This window comes from Bos grunniens, chromosome 15, assembly GCF_055505025.1.
Source record: "Bos grunniens cultivar Pamir isolate PY7600 chromosome 15, Bosgru_T2T1.0, whole genome shotgun sequence".
Classification (NCBI taxonomy): Eukaryota; Metazoa; Chordata; class Mammalia; order Artiodactyla; family Bovidae; genus Bos; species Bos grunniens.
Window position 1 is genome coordinate 84899940 of NC_141179.1, and position 22561 is coordinate 84922500.

Here is a 22561-nt window from a genome sequence, read left to right on the forward strand (position 1 = left end):
AGCTTGGATTGTCCCTCTGGAGGGAAGTGAGACCTTGGTCCCATCAGAAGAATCTGAGGGGTTAAGGGAATTTGCAGGAGTGGGGAAAGCTTGCTCCATCCTACATGTACCATAATCTTAAATAATGCTTATTTACTTTACTGAAGTAAAAAAAAAAATATATATATATAATATATATATATAATATATATATATAATATAAATCACTGAAAGGAAAAGAAATTCATAATCTGTGATCGAAAGCTTCATTCTAAGCAAACTGTGTTCTCTTAACCTAGAGAATAGACTAAATTCCAGTCTTACCAGCTTACCAAATAACAAACAAACAAAAAAAATGTTTATGGGTAAGCTTAGAAAAGTCTTTTCCATATATCTTGAAGGAGCAGTATTTTTGCAAAGGCATCAGTGTGAAACCATAGAAGGCATCTGGCCACAGGGCAGATGCTTCATCATTTTTATTGAACAAGTTCAATTTCACACAATTATATCCATAGTGTCAGCAACACTATGAGGTATATTAGAACAGTGATCATTATAGTTGGTACTTCATGGATCAGTAAAGAAAGAAAACTTTTTCTTAGGAAGGCTGTAACAGTTGCTAAGTTTTAAGTTTATCCCACAAGGATATTAAAACAAAAAATGAAACAAATCTCTCCCATCATCACCAAGGCCATCGGAGGTCTGTTGACCCCACACAAGGGAGGGTCTACCTCTTGGGATACCCCTGCTTCAGCATCTCCCTAAGCCAGCAACCTGGGACAGCTGAGTACACTTGAAGTTCCTTCCTTGACCTTGGGAGTTTTTTTGGAAGACAATTTTTTTTTTTGACAGACAGGGTGGGGGAAGGTTTTGGGATGTTTCAAGTGCAGTCCATTTATTGTGCACTCTTTCTGTTCCCTGGTGGCTCAGTCGGTAGTCTACCTGCATTGCAGGAGACCCGGGTTCAATCCCTGGGTTGGGAAGATCTCCTGGAGAAGGAAATGACAGCCCACTCCAGTATTCTTGCCTGGAGAATTCAATGGACTGAGGAGTCTTGTGGGCTACAGTCCATAGGGTCACAAAGGGTTGGACATGGCTGAGTGACCGAACACTTATTTCTATTATTTGATCAGCTCCACCTCAGATCATCAGGCATTAGATCCTAGAGGTTGGGGGCCCCTGCTTTAGTTCCCTCTTTCATCTTCTACACAGCTCCAGCCTGCTTCCTCCTCCTCTTCCACCTGCAGAACTACCTGCAGGGCTTCTCTGAATGTGGCTAAGAATCTCCTTCCCTCACTTCCTTGTCTCTGAGTCTCTTCTCCTAACTGGGTTTCCCTGATCTCCATTTAGGCACTTTTGCCCCAGGTGGTGCTAGTGGTAAAGAACCTATCTACCAATGCAGGAATTCGATCCCTGGATTGGGAAGATCCTCTGGAGGAGGGCACGGCAACCCACTCCAGTATTCTTGCCTGGAATTCCCATGGACAGAGGAGCCTGGCGGGCTCTGACAGTCAGATGTGACTGAAGTGACTTAGCACAGCATACCAGAGGACGTTTGAACTGCAGATTCATGTGATTGTTTTGGCTCCTTGGAGTCCCTTGTCATTCCACGTGTATGTTAGGGTCAGCTTGTGTATTGCTTCCTACAGGCCTGGAGAGGGTAAAAGGCAGGAAGGCCAGGGGTCTCCAGACAGAGAAAATAGGCTGCAAGTGTCAGACATTTTTTTATCTCTCTCTTAAGAGAAGGCAATGGCAACCCACTCCAGTACTCTTGCCTGGAAAATCCCATGGACAGAGGAGCCTGGTAGGCTGCAGTCCATGGGATCACTAAGAGTTGGATATGACTGAGTGTCGTCACTTTCAGTTTTCACTTTCATGCGTTGCAGAAGGAAATGGCAACCCACTCCAGTGTTCTTGCCTGGAGAATCCCAGGGACGGGGGAGCCTGGTGGGCTGCCTTCTATGGGGTTGCACAGAGTCAGACACGACTGAAGCAACTTAGCAGCAGTGAAATGATTAGGTGAATTTTATACTTAATATCACGTAGAAGGCAATGGCACCCCACTCCAGTACTCTTGCCTGGAAAATCCCATGGATGGAGGAGCCTGGTAGGCTGCAGTCCATGAGGTTGCTAAGAGTCGGACTGAGCGACTTCACTTCACTAAGAGGCAGGAGGAAAGAAACTAGTGTTGCAATTTTTCTCCATCTCAATACAAATTTAAAAGGAAGTTGCTCTGAAAATTCTGTGTTGCCATGACGACTCCTGGCTCCACCTGAATTTAACTTTTGTCAAACCTTGAGCTAAGCAATGCACTTTTCTTATGGAAATGTTTGTCTTAAGCCATGTTAATGTGCTATGTATTTACCCAAGACTCTGTCTTCAGGTTGGTTCCCCCTAAAGGCTCAGAACTGACTCGTCAAACCAGTATGTCTTACTCATACCTGGTTCTCCTAATCTATGTTAATGAAACTATATATTTGCTTGGAAATCTGCCTTTCTTCAAGATTCATGTCAATCATTTTATGGCCTGGGATGACTCACCTGCTGCCAGTGTTATCTCAATGCATGTTGCGGGTGAGGGGCCTGGTGCCATTCTCTGAGACATTGTCTTTCTTTAATTAGCGGACTGCTAGTGGCTGTATAACATCTGGCTAAAGACTAGCAGGGGATACTCTTTCTTCCCTCTTCTGATGTCTATGTCAGCAGCTTTCTCTATCTCTTATAGTTTAATAAAACTTTATAACACAAAACCTCTGAGCAATCAAGCTTCGTCACTGGCCCTGGATTGAACTCTTCTCCTCTGGAGGCCAAGAATCCTGGCATCTTTTGTGGTTTAGCAACAACCTTTCAGCCTTTTGTAATTTATATTGAATCTTCATTTCAGATTGAAGATGCATTCCATGGTATTGCCAACTTAAGTCTTTCCATCGCTATGGAACACCTGTACATGTATTTAGGGTATTTTCAGCCATCGTGTATAATTTCCAGTGTGCCAGTCTCCATGGCAAAGTATTTTATTCATGTTGACATTACTGAAAGGGAGTTTTTTAAAAAAAATTCCTTTCAGATTGTTATTTGCTAGTATATACAGATAAAACTGTGTAATGATTCATTTTTATCAGTTTGGACAGCTTGATAGTTGTCTTTACTTTCTCATAATTTAAGATTACCCTGACTCATATATTTACAGTCTCACCCCCTGTCTCAGTCATTTCTTCAAAGAACTGTCCTTTTTTTTAACATTAAATTATTTTTGACTATGCTGGGTCTTTATTGCTAGTTTGTCTAGTTGTAGTGAGCGGAGGCTGCCCTCTAGTGGCCGTGAATTACTTTTGACGGTGCTGGGTCTTTATTGCTAGTCTGTCTAGTTGTAGGGAGCGGAGGTTGCCCTCTAGTGGCCGTGAATTACTTTTGACTATGCTGGGTCTGTATTGCTAGTTTGTCTAGTTGTAGTGAGCGGAGGCTGCCCTCTAGTGGCCGTGAATTGCTTTTGACTGTGCTGGGTCTGTATTGCTAGTTTGTCTAGTTGTAGTGAGCGGAGGCTGCCCTCTAGTTGCCGTGCCATGGCTTCTCATTGCAGTGCTTTCTCTGGTTGCAGAACTTGGGCTCTGGAGCATGCAAACTTCAATAGTTATTCAGGGGCTTAGTTGCCTCTGGGCGTGTGGAATCTTCTAGGACCAGGGATTGAACCCGTGTTCCCTGCATTGGTAGGCAGATTCTTTACTGTTAGGTAGGTAGAATAGGGAAAAGGAGTCCAAAATGGTGGTGGCTAAAAGACAAGGAAGGGAAAAGCCCGCGAAAATAGAACAAAGGAAGGTCAAAGGATGGTCCGAGGAACAGAGTGAAGACCTCAGGTGGAACTAACCCTGGCTAAGCCCAATTTGCATAGGGCAGGCCCAGGTGGAGGAACAAACGTATAAAAGGAGGAGCCAAAGTGCTTTCTCGCTCTTTCTCTCCCACGTGCATGCTCTTTCTCTCTCCCTCACTCTCTCCCTCCCTCTCTGACTCTCTCCCTCCCCTGCCTGCTCCTCCACTCTCTTCTATTCGAGTCTTTGGGTTGGCATGCCCTCACGCTTCGAGGATGGATTTTCCTGCTATCTTCTAAATAAAATAGAGCTGTAACACTGATTTGCCTAAGAGCTATAACACAGTTTGTCCAAGACCCGAGAGCTGTGATGCGCCGAGGGCTTTAATGTCCATCGCTCTAAATCTTTGTTGCGACAAAACAAAGAACTGAGGAATATACACTCGTGTGACAGCTATGGTGCCATGACTCGGGTTTAACCTGGCTGAAACAACCTCCGCGTGGAAGAGGCCAAGCACAGCAGGATCCCAACTCAGCAAAGCTCCCGTGCTAGAAGCGGAAGGTGAAGAAACCCAGTGCAGGGAAAGGAAACCATCATGCTGGAAACCGGGACAGTGAAAAACGAACTCAGCAGAAAGCTCATGCGGCCCAGTCTCAGATTCCAGAAGACCTTCGGTTAAGGTAAGCAGTCCTCATTCCTATAGCTGGAGGGACGTTTACAATCTCTTGTTTCCTCGAACCTCCCGTGAACAGGCGGGCGGCAGGGGGCACAATTAGGGACTCTGGAGAGGCTACTCCTCAGCATGTCCCAAAGGCGCTATCTGCTGAGCCCCAGTAGCTGTTACACAAGCCAGTGGGGGTTCTTCTGTCTTTTCTGTTCTCTGTGCCAAGGATCAGACCAATGAAACTGTGAGCACCGGTCAGATATTTAGTAAATTTTCCAGCGGGCTATGAAGGGGATTCCTTTGCACGTTTTCCCCACTGCTTTTTCCTCCTGTCCTTCAGCTCTCTCGTGGGACTCAAGCCCCGCCAAAACTAATGAAACTCAGGCTCTGATATCTCATTGCAAAAATTCATTGAGAGACAAAGAGAGAAGCCACTCTTCAGGGTGTGAACCATTGCTGAGGGCAAGGGCTGGGGCCCTGGAATTAGGCCTGGCTAGGTTTTGTGAGGGGGTGGAATTCATATGCTAATGAGCGGGAGGATCATCCCAGCCTTTGGGGAACCACCCACTCCTCCCTCTATTGACCTTGTGCCTTGGAGCTGTCCTGCCACCTCTAGTGTGTCTGTTGGCTTATAGATTGGGGATTAAGGTTTACTTGAATTTGACTTGTCATCTTGGACCCAATTGATTTTAATTGGTTTACATTATACCCTTGTGCTTTGTCATTCTTTCAAAGGTTGTGCTCTGCCCCCTTCCCTCCTGTTTCATGCTCTTTTCCTGAGCTCCATCTAGACCCACAAGTTTGCCTCTACAATCTTCTGGAGAGACAACCAGAAAATAGCTGGCCTTGGGAGGGAAATACTCTATAATATCCGACCCCCTATTCCTACCCAGTACTGGTCACACGGGAGATCTTGGGGATGCCCAACTCCAGTCCGGGGGTCCCAGGAGGTCATCACGCCTTGACCAGCCTAGGGATTGGTCTTTGAAAGGTTGTCACGCCTCAACCTGTTCGGGGATCCACTAGTCCCAGGGGTCCCAGGAGGTCATCACGCCTCGACCTGCCCAGGGATCCAATTCTCAGGAGGCCGTCATGCCTCGACCTGCCTGTGGATTCCATCTCTAGGAGGCTGTCATGCCTTAGCCTGCCTGGGGATCTGCACCCTGACCCGGGGACGCCTGGCTCTCAGGTTGCAACAGTTCTGGGTAGGATAAGCTTCAGAAAGACTCACCCCTAAGGAAATCCACTCATGAAAACAAAAAAGCCTATTACTTGTGGGACTGTGCCCAGTCTCAGCAATAACTCAGGAGCCCAATGAGAACCCCATTGCCTTTCTGGAAAGGCTAAAAGAGGCACTCCAAAAGTCTACCAATCTGAACTTAGACTCTTATGAGGGACGGGTGATTTTAAAGGACAAATTCCTGTCCCAATGTGCATCAGATATCAGAATTAAGTTACAACAGCTACAACAGCAGGACCCTGCTGCCTCTTTAGATGAGATGGTTCAGACAGCCACCAATACCTTTTATAATGGAGAACAGGAGAAGGAGGCCAAGGCCCAGGAGAAGGAGGCAAATAAAGAGACAAGGCATGCCCAGATGCTGGCCACCCACCAGAGAAGCCCTATGGCAAACCCCAAGTCCTTGAAGGACAAGGCACGAGACAAATGCCTGATCTGTAGACAGGCGGGGCATAGGGCCAAAGAGTGTCCAAACCGTGACAAGTCTCCTAGAACGGCTTGCCACAAATGCCATCAACTGGGACATTGGGTGGCACTCTGCCCTCAGGACCCAAGAGACTCAAGGTCAAGCGCCAATCCTACCCTCACGATGGTTCAAGAGGACTGAAGCGGCCCGCTCCAGGCAGCCCGCCTGTCACAGATAACCATCACGGGGCTGGAGCCAAGGGTGCAACTGGATGTGGCAGGTAGGTCCCAGAATTTCTTGGTTGACACAGGAGCTACCTACTCTGTCTTGATCTCCTACTCCGGAACCTTCTCCTCCCAAATCTGTACCATTTTGGGTGCTACAGGAAAAACAACTACTAAAAGATTCACCCGAGCACTTCTTTGTTGCTGGGATGGACAAATATTTTCCCACCAGTTTCTGGTGGTCCCTGAGTGTCCTACTCCCTTATTGGGAAGAGAGATACTCACTAAACTGGGAACCACCCTTGTGATGGGAAGTTTTTCAGCCCCTAGAGCTCTACAGCTCCTGGTTCCTACTGAAGAACCCATTATACATTCAATAGAGAGGGGCCAAAAACTATGAGAAGACAAATTTAACCCCCAGGTGTGGGACCAGGAGATTCCTGGACGAGCCTACCAAGCTGAACCAGTCATCATTGTCCTCCGAGATCCCACTCAGTTTCCTAACCGGAAACAATATCCTCTCAAAAGAGGCTCAGGAGGGACTACAGCCTTTAATAAATAAATTCCTTGTGGGCTATTGGTCCCCACCAGTTTGCCATGTAACACCCCAATCCTCTCAGTAAAGAAAAAAGAGGGCAGATCTCGCGAGGCTCGAAGAAGCGCCCCGCGAACCAGGAGCGGGGCGGGCTGACTGGCGAACCCTGGCGGGAGGGGGCATCATGGCGGCCCAGGCGCTGGCGCTGCTGAGGGAGGTTTCGCGGCTGGAGGCGCCGCTGGAGGAGCTGCGCGCTCTGCAGTCGCTGCTGCAGTCGGTGCCGCTCAGCGAGCTCCGCGAACAAGCGGCGGAACTGCGCCTTGGTCCGCTCTTCTCCCTCCTCAACGAGAACCATCGGGAACAGACTACTTTGTGTGTATCCATTCTGGAGAGATTGCTGCAAGCTTTGGAGCCCGTTCATGTGGCCCGGAACCTCAGGGTTGACCTGCAGAGAGGACTGACTCACCCTAATGATTCTGTAAAAATCCTCACTCTGTCCCAGGTTGGAAGGATTGTTGAAAATTCTGATGCTGTTACTGAGATTCTAAATAATGCTGAATTACTGAAACAAATTGTTTATTGTATTGGTGGAGAGAATCTGTCAGTAGCTAAAACGGCCATTAAATCCCTGTCAAGAATATCACTGACCCAAGCTGGACTGGAGGCTTTATTTGAAAGTAATCTGCTGGATGATTTGAAAAGTGTCATGAAAACAAATGACATTGTTCGGTATAGAGTGTATGAGCTGATTGTGGAGATCTCTTCTGTGTCACCAGAGTCTCTGAACTGCTGTACCACCAGTGGGTTGGTAACCCAGCTCCTCCGAGAACTGACTGGTGAGGATGTGCTGGTCAGAGCCACCTGTATAGAAATGGTGACATCGCTGGCCTGTACTCATCATGGACGACAGTACCTTGCTCAAGAAGGAGTCATTGATCAGATTTCTAACATAATTGTTGGGGCAGATGCAGACCCTTTCTCTAGCTTCTATTTGCCAGGGTTTGTGAAGTTCTTTGGAAACCTGGCCATAATGGATAGTCCTCAACAGATCTGTGAGCGTTATCCTATCTTTATGGAAAAGGTCTTTAGAAGATGCAAGAAAGGTTTAACAAGGACCTAGAAGAAATAAAAAAGAGTCAATATACAATGAATAATGCAATAAATGAAATTAAAAACACTCTGGAGGCAACAAATAGTAGAATAACAGAGGCAGAAGATAGGATTAGTGAATTAGAAGATAGAATGGTAGAAATAAATGAATCAGAGAGAATAAAAGAAAAACGAATTAAAAGAAATGAGGACAATCTCAGAGACCTCCAGGACAATATTAAACGCTACAACATTCGAATCATAGGGGTTCCAGAAGAAGAAGACAAAAAGAAAGACCATGAGAAAATACTTGAGGAGATAATAGTTGAAAACTTCCCTAAACTGGGGAAGGAAATAATCACCCAAGTCCAAGAAACCCAGAGAATCCCAAACAGGATAAACCCAAGGCGAAACACCCCAAGACACATATTACTCAAATTAACAAAGATCAAACACAAAGAACAAATATTAAAAGCAGCAAGGGAAAAACAACAAATAACACACAAGGGAATTCCCATAAGGATAACAGCTGATCTTTCAATAGAAACTCTTCAAGCCAGGAGGGAATGGCAAGACATACTTAAAATGATGAAAGAAAATAACCTACAGCCCAGATTATTGTACCCAGCAAGGATTTCATTCAAGTATGAAGGAGAAATCAAAAGCTTCTCAGATAAGCAAAAGCTGAGAGAATTCTGCACCACCAAACCAGCTCTACAACAAATACTAAAGGATATTCTCTAGACAGGAAACACAAAAATGGTGTATAAATTCGAACCCCAAACAATAAAGTAAATGGCAACGGGATCATACTTATCAGTAATTACCTTAAACGTAAATGGGTTGAATGCCCCAACCAAAAGACAAAGACTGGCTGAATGGATACAAAAACAAGACCCCTACATATGTTGTCTACAGGAGACCCACCTCAAAACAGGGGACACATACAGACTGAAAGTGAAGGGCTGGAAAAAGATTTTCCATGCAAATAGGGACCAAAAGAAAGCAGGAGTAGCAATACTCATATCAGATAAAATAGACTTTAAAACAAAGGCTGTGAAAAGAGACAAAGAAGGTCACTACATAATGATCAAAGGATCAATCCAAGAAGAAGATATAACAATTATAAATATATATGCACCCAACACGGGAGCATCGCAGTATGTAAGACAAATGCTAACAAGTATGAAAGGAGAAATTAACAATAACACAATAATAGTGGGAGACTTTAATACCCCACTCACACCTATGGATAGATCAACTAAACAGAAAATTAATAAGGAAACACAAACTTTAAACGATACAATAGACCAGTTAGACCTAATTGATATCTATAGGACATTTCATCCCAAAACAATGAATTTCACCTTTTTCTCAAGCGCACATGGAACCTTCTCCAGGATAGATCACATCCTGGGCCATAAAGCTAGCCTTGGTAAATTCAAAAAAATAGAAATCATTCCAAGCATCTTTTCTGACCACAATGCAGTAAGATTAGATCTCAATTACAGGAGAAAAACTATTAAAAATTCCAACATATGGAGGCTGAACAACACGCTGCTGAATAACCAACAAATCACAGAAGAAATCAAAAAAGAAATCAAAATTTGCATAGAAACGAATGAAAATGAAAACACAACAACCCAAAACCTGTGGGACACAGTAAAAGCAGTCCTAAGGGAAAAGTTCATAGCAATACAGGCACACCTCAAGAAACAAGAAAAAAGTCAAATAAATAACCTAACTCTACACCTCAAACAACTAGAAAAGGAAGAAATGAAGAACCCCAGGGTTAGTAGAAGGAAAGAAATCTTAAAAATTAGAGCAGAAATAAATGCAAAAGAAACAAAAGAGACCATAGCAAAAATCAACAAAGCCAAAAGCTGGTTCTTTGAAAGGATAAATAAAATTGACAAACCATTAGCCAGACTCATCAAGAAACAAAGGGAGAAAAATCAAATCAATAAAATTAGAAATGACAGTGGAGAGATCACAACAGACAATATAGAAATACAAAGGATCATAAGAGACTATTATCAACAATTATATGCCAATAAAATGGACAACGAGGAAGAAATGGACAAATTCTTAGAAAAGTACAACTTTCCAAAACTCGACCAGGAAGAAATAGAAAACCTTAACAGACCCATCACAAGCATGGAAATTGAAACTGTAATCAAAAATCTTCCAGCAAACAAAAGCCCAGGTCCAGACGGCTTCACAGCTGAATTCTACCAAAAATTTAGAGAAGAGCTAACACCTATCCTGCTCAAACTCTTCCAGAAAATTGCAGAGGAAGGTAAACTTCCAAACTCATTCTATGAGGCCACCATCACCCTAATACCAAAACCTGACAAAGATGCCACAAAAAAAGAAAACTATAGGCCAATATCACTGATGAACATAGATGCAAAAATCCTAAACAAAATTCTAGCAATCAGAATCCAACAACACATTAAAAAGATCATACACCATGACCAAGTGGGCTTTATCCCAGGGATGCAAGGATTCTTCAATATCCGCAAATCAATCAATGTAATACACCACATTAACAAATTGAAAAACAAAAACCATATGATTATCTCAATAGATGCAGAGAAAGCCTTTGACAAAATTCAACACCCATTTATGATAAAAACTCTCCAGAAAGCAGGAATAGAAGGAACATACCTCAACATAATAAAAGCTATATATGACAAACCCACAGCAAACATTATCCTCAATGGTGAAAAATTGAAAGCATTTCCTCTAAAGTCAGGAACAAAACAAGGGTGCCCACTTTCACCATTACTATTCAACATAGTTTTGGAAGTTTTGGCTACAGCAATCAGAGCAGAAAAAGAAATAAAAGGAATCCAAATTGGAAAAGAAGAAGTAAAACTCTCACTATTTGCAGATGACATGATCCTCTACATAGAAAACCCTAAAGACTCCACCAGAAAATTACTAGAACTAATCAATGATTATAGTAAAGTTGCAGGATATAAAATCAACACACAGAAATCCCTTGCATTCCTATACACTAATAATGAGAAAACAGAAAGAGAAATTAAGGAAACAATTCCATTCACCATTGCAACGAAGAGAATAAAATATTTAGGAATATATCTACCTAAAGAAACTAAAGACCTATATATTGAAAACTATAAAACACTGGTGAAAGAAATCAAAGAGGACACTAATAGATGGAGAAATATACCATGTTCATGGATTGGAAGAATCAATATAGTGAAAATGAGTATACTACCCAAAGCAATTTATAGATTCAATGCAATCCCTATCAAGCTACCAACAGTATTCTTCACAGAGCTAGAACAAATAATTTCACAATTTGTATGGAAATACAAAAAACCTCGAATAGCCAAAGCGATCTTGAGAAAGAAAAATGGAACTGGAGGAATCAACCTACCTGACTTCAGGCTCTACTACAAAGCCACAGTTATCAAGACAGTATGGTACTGGCACAAAGACAGAAATATAGATCAATGGAACAAAATAGAAAGCCCAGAGATAAATCCACGCACATATGGACACCTTATCTTTGACAAAGGAGGCAAGAATATACAGTGGATTAAAGACAATCTCTTTAACAAGTGGTGCTGGGAAATCTGGTCAACCACTTGTAAAAGAATGAAACTAGAACACTTTCTAACACCATATACAAAAATAAACTCAAAATGGATTAAAGATCTCAACATAAGACCAGAAACTATAAAACTCCTAGAGGAGAACATAGGCAAAACACTCTCTGACATACATCACAGCAGGATCCTCTATGACCCACCTCCCAGAATATTGGAAATAAAAGCAAAAATAAACAAATGGGACCTAATTAAACTTAAAAGCTTCTGCACATCAAAGGAAACTATTAGCAAGGTGAAAAGACAGCCTTCAGAATGGGAGAAAATAATAGCAAATGAAGCAACCGACAAACAACTAATCTCAAAAATATACAAGCAGCTCCTACAGCTCAACTCCAGAAAAATAAATGACCCAATCAAAAAATGGGCCAAAGATCTAAATAGACATTTCTCCAAAGAAGACATACAGATGGCTAACAAACACTTGAAAAGATGTTCAACATCACTCTTTATCAGAGAAATGCAAATCAAAACCACTATGAGGTACCATTTCACACCAGTCAGAATGGCTGCGATCCAAAAGTCTACAAATAATAAATGCTGGAGAGGGTGTGGAGAAAAGGGAACCCTCTTACACTGTTGGTGGGAATGCAAATTAGTACAGCCACTATGGAGAACAGTGTGGAGATTCCTTAAAAAACTGGAAATAGAACTGCCTTATGATCCAGCAATCCCACTGCTGGGCATACACACTGAGGAAACCAGAAGGGAAAGAGACACGTGTACCCCAATGTTCATCGAAGCACTGTTTATAATAGCCAGGACATGGAAGCAACCTAGATGTCCATCAGCAGATGAATGGATAAGAAAGCTGTGGTACATATACACAATGGAGTATTACTCAGCCATTAAAAAGAATACATTTGAATCAGTTCTAATGAGGTGGATGAAACTGGAGCCTATTATACAGAGTGAAGTAAGCCAGAAGGAAAAACATAAATACAGTATACTAACGCATGTATATGGAATTTAGAAAGATGGTAACGATAACCCTGTGTACGAGACAGCAAAAGAGACACTGATGTATAGAACAGTCTTATGGACTCTGTGGGAGAGGGTGGGAAGATTTGGGAGAATGTCATTGAAACATGTGAAATGTCATGTATGAAACGAGATGCCAGTCCAGGTTCAGTGCACGATGCTGGATGCTTGGGGCTGGTGCGCTGGGAAGGCCCAGGGGGATGGTATGGGGAGGTTGGGAGGGAGGAGGGTTCAGGATGGGGAGCATGTGATTTTTTTTTAAATAAAATTTTTGAAAAAAAAAAAAAAAAAGAAAAAAGACAGAACCTGGTGAATGGTCCAAGCTCTCTGGATCATAAATCAAGCTGTAGTCCCCCTCTATCCCATAGTACCCAATCCCTATGTAATCTTGGGAGAAATCCCACCCAGTGCCAAGTGGTTTATAGTGTTGGCATAAAGATGCATATTTTGCATACCACTGGCTAAAAAATCCCAATATCTTTTTGCCTTTGAGTGGGAGGCCCCAGGAGAAAAACACCAACAGATGACTTGGACAGTATTACCTCAGGGGTTCAGAGATAGCCCCCACCTGTTTGGACAGGCCTTTAGCTGGCATCTCCTAGATCTGGACCTGGGACCTAATGGGAAAATATTACAATACATAGATGACCTACTAATGTGCTCTCCAGATGAGAAAAGTGCCCAACAACATGCAATTCAGGTTCTAAATTTCTTGGCAGAAAGGGGATATAAAGTCTCCCGTGCTAAGGCATAGACGATTGAGACAAAGGTCACTTACCTGGGAGTTCAGATTACACGCGGGTCCAGGAGGCTGTCCTCTGATCGGGTACAAGGAATCCTCCAGTTGCCCTCCCCTACGACTCGAAAACAATTGGGAGCTTTCCTGGGGCTAACTGGATATTGTAGAATCTGGACACCCAACTATGGTTTAATTGCCCAGCCCTTATATGAAAGCTTAAAGGGATGAGATGATTCAATCCCACTGATGGGGGGAGTTCCTCAAAAGAAGGCAGAGGCTGCACTAAAACAGACGTTAACTTAGGCACCTGCCTTGAGGTTGTCAGACCCAGAAAAAGCGTTTGAACATTATGTCCATGAAAGAGAGGGAATAGCCTTGGGAGTGTTAACTCAAAAGTTGGGATCTGAGCCCCAGCCTGTAGCTTACTTATCCAAGAGGCTCCATCCAACTGCCCGAGACTGCCCCACGCTGCCTTTGAAATCTTGCAGCTATTGCAATCATGATAGAAGATGCTTTAAAACTCTCCTTTGGGGGCAAACTATTTTTACCAGCCACAAAGTAAAACAACTCCTAAACGGGAGAGGCCATTTATGGATGTCCGATCAAAGACTCCTCAGATATCAAGTAATGCTGATGGAAAATCCAAGCCTCACTATATCCCCTTGTGAGGTTCTTAACCCAGCCACCCTCCTGCCTACCCCCAGGGGCTCTCTCCCCTTTCACTCTTGTCTAGAAACCTTGGAGCACTGGGCAAAACCCCGAGAGGGATTGTCAGAATATCCCCTGACCAATTCTGAGGAAATCTGGTACACGGATGGAAGCAGCTTTGTCTTGGATGGAAAAAGAAGAGCCGGGGATGCAGTAGTCTCCAATTTTGAGACCATAGAGGCTAAGCCTTTGCCACAAGGTCAACAAGCTACAACGTGCAGTGCCAGTTCAACAAAGACATAAAACTACAGCCGACCACGGAAAATATCACACACCCTTAGATGGACACCGCTATAAGGACTCCAAGGCTTGAGACTAGCAAGAGGGGGAGGCCCAAAACCCCTTGCCGTCCCAGTTCAGCAGGAAGTAGCCAGAAAGACCTCTATGCCCCTATTCCCAAAGAATTGGGCCTCCTATCTCTTGAGGGGGGAATGTTAGGTAGGTAGAATAGGAAAAAGGAGTCCAAAATGGCAGTGGCTAAAAGACAAGGAAGGGAAAAGCCCATGAAAATAGAACAAAGAAAGGTCAAAGGAAGATCCAAGGAACAGAGTGAAGACTTCAGGTAGAACAAACAGCACTCCTGGCTAAGCCCAGTTTGCATAGGGCAGGCCCAGGTGGAGGAAAAAACATATAAAAGGAGGAGCCAAAGTGCTTTCTCACTCTCTTTCTCTCCCGCGTGCGTGCGCTCTTTCTTTCTCTCTCTCTCTCTCTCTCTCTCTCCCCCCCCCACCCCCGCCCGTGCGCTCCTCCACTCTCTTCTCTTTGAGTCTTTGGGTTGGCATGCCCTCACACTTTGAGGATGGATTCTTCTGCTATCTTCTAAATAAAATAGAGCTGTAACACTGATTTGCCTAAGAGCTATAACATGGTTTGTCCAAGACCAGAGAGCTGTGATGTGACAAGGGCTTTAATGTCCGTCGCTCCAAATCTTTGTTGGGATGAGACAAAGAACCGAGGAACATAAACTCGCATGACATTTACCACCGGGCCATCAGGGACGTTTCCTGTTCCCTTTTATTAGAGAATGATATTTAAAACATACATGTAGGAGCTAAATATGCTCAGCTGACAATACATGGAGATATATATATATATATATATATATATATATATATAGTCCAGCTTACCTTTGAACATATTCAGTTAAAGGTAATTTGTGATGATGTCTCTCACCGGATCCACCATGACATGGATATTGTAACCTTTCCTTTTGTTTATCTGTAACTTCCCATTCCAATGGTAAGATACCTGGCTTCCACCACTTGTCATGTATAGAATTCAATGCTTGTCCCATGTGGTTACTGAAAAAAACTGTCAGACTGTCTTCTAAAGGGGGCTCTGCGTGCATGCCAGCAGTATCTTGAGTGTTTTGTATGATAGTTTACTATCAGTATACCCTCAGTGGCCGGGTGTCTATTTCAATCATTACCAATTATGAATGGGATTGTTTGCTCTAGCGTTCTTGGACAATTCGAGTACAGATTCTTTGTCAGATATGCATTTTTAAGGAAAACGATTTTATTTATTGTTGGCTGAGTTGCGTCTTCATGTGTGGGCTTTTCTCTAGTTTTGGTGAGCGTGAGCTATAACTAGTGGTGTGCGGGCTTCTCACTGCAGTGGCTCCTCTTGTGGGGCACAGGCTCACGGGCTTCAGAAGTTGCAGTATGTGAGCTCGGCATTGTGGCTTCCAGGATCTAGAGCACAGGCTGGGCAGTTGTGGCACACGGGCTCCGTAGCATGTGGGATCTTCCCATAGCAGGGATCACACCTGCATCTCCAGCACTGGCAGATGGATTCTTTACTACGAAGCCACCAGGGCATATTTTAGATTTTAGTTTTCCACACATGTATCTAGTGAAAGAGGCCAGGATCAAGAGGCCTGGCAGCTGGGAATCCTCAGCCACAGTTCTGGCTGTGCTATGAAAGGCTCTGGGGCTTTTGGTGAGCGCCTCAACTTTCCTGGGACTGTTTCCTCCCCTGAGAAATGCCCTGCTGTTGGACTGTAGCCCACCAAGCTCCTCTGTCCCTGGGATTTCTGAGGCCAGAATACTGGAGGTGGTGCCATTTCCTTCTCTGCTGCTGCTGCTAAGTCGCTTCAGTCGTGTCTGACTCTGTGCAACCCCATAGATGGCGGCCTACCAGGCTCCTCTGTCCCTGGGATTCTCCAGGCAAGAACACTGGAGTGGGTTGCCATGTCCTTCTCCAATGCATGAAAGTGAAAAGTGAAAGTGAAGTCACTCAGTGAAGTCGTGTCCAACTCTTAGCGACCCCAGGGTTGCAGCCTTTCAGGCTTCTCTGTCCATGGGATTCTCCAGGCAATAGTACTGGAGTGGGCTGCCATTGCCTTCTCCGATTTCCTTCTCTACAAGATAGCATTTTGAAGATATTTTCTCCTGGATATTTCTTTTGATGAAGGAAGGGGGATACCTTCCAGGACTTGAGAGTGGGTTCTTGTCTGACACTTGGAAATGAGTTGTCTGAGGAGAGGAGTACCATCCAAGTGAGAGCCTTTATTGGGAAGGGATGCTGGGGTGGAGGGCAGGAGGGTGAGGGAGACGGAGAGAACTGCTCTGCCACGTGGCTCACAGTCTCAGATTTTATAGTCATTGGGTTAGTTTCTGGTTTGTCTCTTGCTAGTCATTCTGAATTGGGATCCTTCCTGGGGGCACATGCATCATTCAGCTGAGGTGGATTCCAGTGAGGAGGATCCTGGGAGGTTGGTAGGACCTCTGAACTGGAGTCTCCCATCTCCTTTTGACCTCTCCAGAATTCTGGTTGGTGGTAGCTTGTTAGTTCCTTGTTCCTTACCAGGACCTCCTGTTGTAAGATGACTCCAGCAAGTGTTTTCTTTTCTCTGTTGCCTGGCAAGGGTGGGTGGTCAGTGGTTCATTTAACAGTTTGTTTTTGGTTCTCTCGAGTAAGGTCCTCCACAGAGTAAATGTATAACATTATAAAAGTCAATGTTTTAAATAACTTATATTTATAATTCGGTAAGTTGGCTTTTTTGTCGTGTGTTAGAACTGATCACCAGACCAAAGGTCATGTAGATCTTTTGTTGTTTTCTAAAATTTTTATAGTTTTTTAAATGGAATTGCCTTGTTGCAGTTTGTGTTTATGTTCATTTCATATGTTTTATTTTTAACAGTTATTTATGTTTAGTTGGTTGATCATTGCTTTACAATATTGGTTTGATTTGTCATACATCAATATGAATTAACCATAGGTGTACCTTTGTCCCCTTGCTCTTGAATCTTCCTCCCACGTCCCACCCATTCCCACCTCTCTAGGTTATTACAGAGCCCCAGTTTGAGTTCCCTGAGTCATACAGCAAATTCCCACTGGTTGTCTATTTACAAGTGTTGGTGTACATGCATCCATGCTGCTCTCTCCATTCATCTCACCCTCTCCCTCTTGTTCCCCACCGTTGTCTGTAAGTCTGTTCTCTATGTCTGCATCTCCATTGCAGCTATGTGAACAGACTCGTCAGACCCATCCTTCTCGATTCCATGTTTTTCTCCTTGTGACTGACTTTCTGGTTTAATACGCTCTAGGTTCATCCCCTTCATTAGAAGTGACTCAAATGGGTTCCTTTTTATGGCTGCATTCCATACAGGCTCTCATTGTTCCCTAGCCATGTTTTGAGGAGAGTCATGGAGCTATTCTGCTCCATTTCAGTTTGGGCTTCCAGTCTGAGTGCTCACAGCAGAGCTGTTTCTGGGTGAGCCCTCTGAGGTCTGTGAGCGCGGGGCTGCCTGCTCTTCTCTGGCGGCCTGCAGGGGGCGCCAAAACCCACTCTGACCCGCGGGCGCAGGACGCTTTGCCTTCAGACTGGGCTCGGTGACCAACTGGCGGGAGCTGTCTCTCCTCAGGACCGCCAGGACTCGGGCTTCTGGATAACGGGGCTGCATCCAGGCTGAGAGGAGCAGGGTTGCCTCAGTGCCCACCAGCAGGGAGGCGCTGCAAGAGGGGAAAATGAGGACGAAGTAGACGTTTCCTGTGTCCAGCTGAGGGCTGACTGGAGTTCCATCTCAAAGGACTCAGGGGGGAAAGAGCTCCATGTGCAAAACGGTGGGTTTTTAGTTAGATTTCTGTTAGATGATCTAGAGGATGACCAGTGATGTTCTTTAGTGTAGGTGGCCAGTTTTCCTGTCACTGTTTCTTCAGAAGACTGTCCTTTCCTCGTCGCTCGTTCCTGGTTTGATTTTCATGAACTGACCACGTACATATGGGTTCATTTCTGGGCTCTCTATTCTTTCCTGGAGTCCATGTGTCTGTGTTCCTGCCAGTTCCTCACTGTGGTGGTTACTACAGGTCCGTGATGTAGTTTGAAGTGGGAGAGGAAGATGCCTCCAGCTGTGTTCTTCTTTCTCAGAGTCTTTTTGGCCGTTTAAGGTCCATTCAATATTAGCAGTCTAATATTAGGAATATTTCTATTTCTGTGAAACATGCCATTGAATATTATTTTGTGATTGCAGTCAGTGTATTTGTTGATGACTTTGGTTGGAATGGACATTTTAATTCCTCATTGTTCCTGTGCATGAGTGTGGAATAGTTTTCTGTTTGTTTGTGTTTTCTTTGGTTTCTTTATCAGTGCTTTCTAGTTTTCTGACTACTGGTCTTTTATGTCCTTGATTAAGTTTGTTGTTAGATGTTTTATTCTTTTGGATGCAATTATAAGTGGGATTTTCTTAATTTTTGTTTCTGATTGTTTTTAGTGTATAGAAATGCAAGTGATTTTTGTATATTGATTGGGATTGTAAATGATAGTATTTTATATGATTGTAAATTGATCCGAAATGATTCAGCTTTACTGAATGTAGTCTAACAACTTTTTGTGAAGTTATGTGAAACATTTTATTTGTTAAATATGTTTCTCCTGCAATAGGTCATCCAGAGGACCCAAGACATGGTGGTTACTAGTAGACTTTCCACAGTAGTTCTTCATTCCATGTGGACTCCTTCAAGGGCAGTGAGCATCACAGCTTCCCTTGAACTTCGTCTGGGTAAGTCTTGGCCTGTATAAGAAAGTTTCATGCCTATCTACTCTGAACTTCTTTTGTGGTATTGACATGGTTGTTTTGAAACATAATTTACTTTCCAGTAATTTCAAATGTATGGAGAACTCCTAGCAATGGGAAAAATTACTCACATTTGCCACATCATCTAAAATAGTTTATGTATTTTATCCAAAAGGGGTGCCTTCTCCTGCAGAATCAGCACATAACCTCCAATATCAGGAAATCATATGGTTTCTACATTATAATGTAACCCACAGCCCCACTTCCACTTTTAGCAATTGTTCAAGTGTATGACTATATCTTCTTTTGCATCCTCATCCTTTTTTCTTTGTTTAGAGTGTTACTGAGATTTTCAGTTATTTGGACAAACTTGATGGATTTAAAGCAGACATGGTGAATATGGGATCTGGGTGGCCTTTTCTATATGGATTTTTTGTGTTTTTTTTTTTTTTGCCACTAAAGATGGTTTTCATGTTTATTCATGTTGTAACATGTATGAATCCTGCATTCTTTTTTTCCCCCATAGTAATTAAAACCAAATAATATGCCATTTACCATTTAGATATTTGTAAGCATACAATATTGTAGTAAACAACCTTTACTTGTTTTGCAAACCAGTTTAATGTGTACCTTGTGCATGCTTTGGAGAAACTCAGGAAACTGAGTCAGTGACTGAAGTGGCCCAAGATATCACCTTAGATACCATCTTCATCTAAACACAAAACAGGGGCTTCCTGGTGGTCCAGTGGCTAATACTGGACACTCCCAAAGAAGGAGGCCCAGGTTCATTCCCTGATCCGAGAACTAGATGTCCCATGCCACAACGAAGAGTTTGCATGCTGTAGCTAAATATCCGGCTTGCCTCAACGAAGGTCCACCTGGAGCAGCCAAATAAAAAAAACAAATAAACATTAAACAATAAAACCAAAGGAAAGGAAGGATATGGTTGTTGTAGAGATGTATGTCTTAGCTTTCCCTATTGATTAAAAAAAAAAAGTTTCACAAGACTGTCTGTCATCCTTCTATCTGGTATATACAGAGGATTCCTTTGAAATGAGATTTCTCTGGTAAATGTGACTCACAGAAGAGCCGTCTTGAACTTGGATTTCAAAGATGATCATGTGTCCTCTTAAAAGTTAATTAGGTCCAACTAATTCTCATGCTGAAGTGGTATATTTTGGGGTAGCATTTGCTCCCCTTCACTTTGGATGTATCCCAATTTGTTTACACAGTCATCTACTGAAGACATCCTGATATTTGAAAGTTTTTAGTTATTACAAGTAGAGCTGTTGTGTGTAATTGTGATACTTTTTGTCTGGACACTTTTCCAAAGCTGTTTACTAAGTGCTAGACGTGTAGTATTCAGTCACAGGTGAGCCTTGTTTAACTGTGGAAAAATCCAGCTATGTTTCTCTGTGGCATGTGGGATCTTCCTGGGTAAGAGATCGAACTAGAGTGCCTTGCATCATCAGGCAGATTCTTTACCACTGAGCCACCAGAGAAGCCCTGCCCCCCCCTTTTATGAGTTTACTGGATCTAATAGGTGTGCAGTGTTACTTCAGTGTTGTTTTAGTTTGTAATTTCCTAATGATATGTGAATTTGAGTATTTTTGATATGCTTATCTACTACCTTTATATTTTCATAGGCCTGGTGTTTAGATTTATACATTTTTAATGAGGTTGTTTGTTTTAGATTTTTTGGTATAGTTGGAGTACAATCCTTTACCAGATATGTATTTTGTAAATATATTTTTTTCTGTGGCTTGTGTTTAAGTTTTGTGAATAAGGTTTTTCACAGTTTAAATTTCTTATTTTTTAAAGTTCATGTTATATATATTTTATATCCTTTTTGGATAGACTTTAGTTTTTTTTTTTTTTTTTGTTAAATTTGATAAACAAAACTGAGGTACTGTAGACACAGTTTGAATCAAAGCTGAGGTACCATAGATACAGTTTTGCCTTTTGTCTATTGAGAAGTTTGAATGAGGTTGGTGTAAACTCTAAAATTATGTCTACATTCATTTGATTGGATATGGCTTCCAGTTATTTGTATAATTGGTTTTGGCGATATCATGGGAAGTCAGTTTCCCCAAGGGAAACTGGGGTCCGTGAAACATGAACTCTCTTTGATCCCTGGGAATCACTTTCTGCTTTTTCTGGCTTTGGATTTGACTTGTTTGGATATCTCATACTAGTGGAATCACAGAATGTTTGTCCTTTTTTGGTCTGGTTTATTTCACTTACTATAATGACCGTAAGGTTCATCCACATTGTAGTGTTGTCAGAATTACCGACTTTGAAGGGCTGAATCATATTCCATTGCGTGTCTACCACAGTTTGTTTATGGAGTTGGCTGCCATGGACACTTAGATTGCTTCTGTTTGTTGGCCAGTGTGAATCATGCTGTTGTGACTATGACTGCAGAAGCATGCATTTTTTTCAGCCCCTTTTCCCATACCTTTTGGGTACACAGCATGAATTAGAGTCAAACTATGAATTTATTCCATGTGTTAGTTTTGGAATAATTTCTGTGATGTCTTGCACAGTGGCAGCACCATTTAATTTTTTTTGTATGGTAGAATACTGTTCAAGCTTTTGAATATACCCTGTGTTGCATATTCAATCACTCACCTATGGACACTTGAATGGGTTCTACCTTTGAGCTATTGTGAATAATGTCACTATGAATATTTGTGTACCAGTTTTTGATTGAATTATTAACAAATACATAGTACTATATATGAAAGAAACCACAAGGACCTACTGTACAGTTTAGGAAACTGTATTGAATATCTTATGATAATGTGTAATGGAACAGAGTCTCAAAAGGAATATATGAAAAAGATATAATAACCATGATAATTATTGTGCCAACACTGAGTTATCATAGCACTACTCAACGTGTCTTTATACATGCCACTAAAATATTCACATCTGTAAGTATATTATAAAAAAATTATATAAAAAATCAAGAATTGAAACAGAGAATAAATAAACTTCCTGTCATTGCTCATCATCATTTATGCACTGTTACTACCTGTACCACTGATTGTATAAGTGCTGGACTAGGAATTGACATTCGTGTAAACCAAGAGATTGCGAAGGTGTAAGGAAGTATAACTTATTGAATTCCTTAACAAAGGATTATATAACTCTATGTACATGAAGTGAACGAAAGTCTGTTTAATTGAGCCACATTCTTCCTAGAGTGATGAGCTTCCACCCCACCCAATGTTAGTTCACAATTTAATCCTGCAGTCATCTGGCCTCAATGTCTGCTTCCTGCCATCCAGAAAGAAAAGATGAGGAAGTCCTGACAAAACCGAGGCTATTTTTCTTTTTTTGATTTGTATTTTATCGCAGGGCTTGGCAAAAAAGAGGGCCTAACCTGTTTCTAGAGTTGCATCCCAAGGATTGCTCTGGAATGTTACATATGTTGACAAACTGCTGATTATTTTCAAGAAAGGACAATGATCTGCACTTTAGTATCTGTTGCTTGAGCTGGAATAGCAGGCATCCCTTGAAGAGCAG

At 42.6% G+C, this 22561-nt stretch overlaps 1 long non-coding RNA gene and 1 pseudogene across 3 annotated transcripts in view; both read left to right on the forward strand.

Annotated features, from left to right (window-relative positions):
* The first annotated feature begins 426 nt into the window (after positions 1 to 426).
* The window catches only part of LOC147358919 (uncharacterized), a 23898-nt gene continuing 1763 nt past the window's right edge, over positions 427 to 22561 (forward strand). Inside the window, exons 1-3 of one of the 2 annotated variants that reach the window (XR_015141732.1) lie at positions 427 to 4465; positions 18898 to 19015; positions 19367 to 19423. This is a non-coding gene — a long non-coding RNA (uncharacterized LOC147358919). Of the gene's footprint in view, positions 4466 to 15768; positions 18081 to 18897; positions 19016 to 19366; positions 19424 to 22561 lie in introns of those variants that run through there. The other variant, XR_015141731.1, reaches the window with a different exon arrangement.
* LOC147358920 (26S proteasome non-ATPase regulatory subunit 5 pseudogene) lies at positions 6639 to 9888 on the forward strand (annotated as a pseudogene). The gene has a single exon (XR_015141730.1). The product of XR_015141730.1 is annotated as a 26S proteasome non-ATPase regulatory subunit 5 pseudogene (transcript).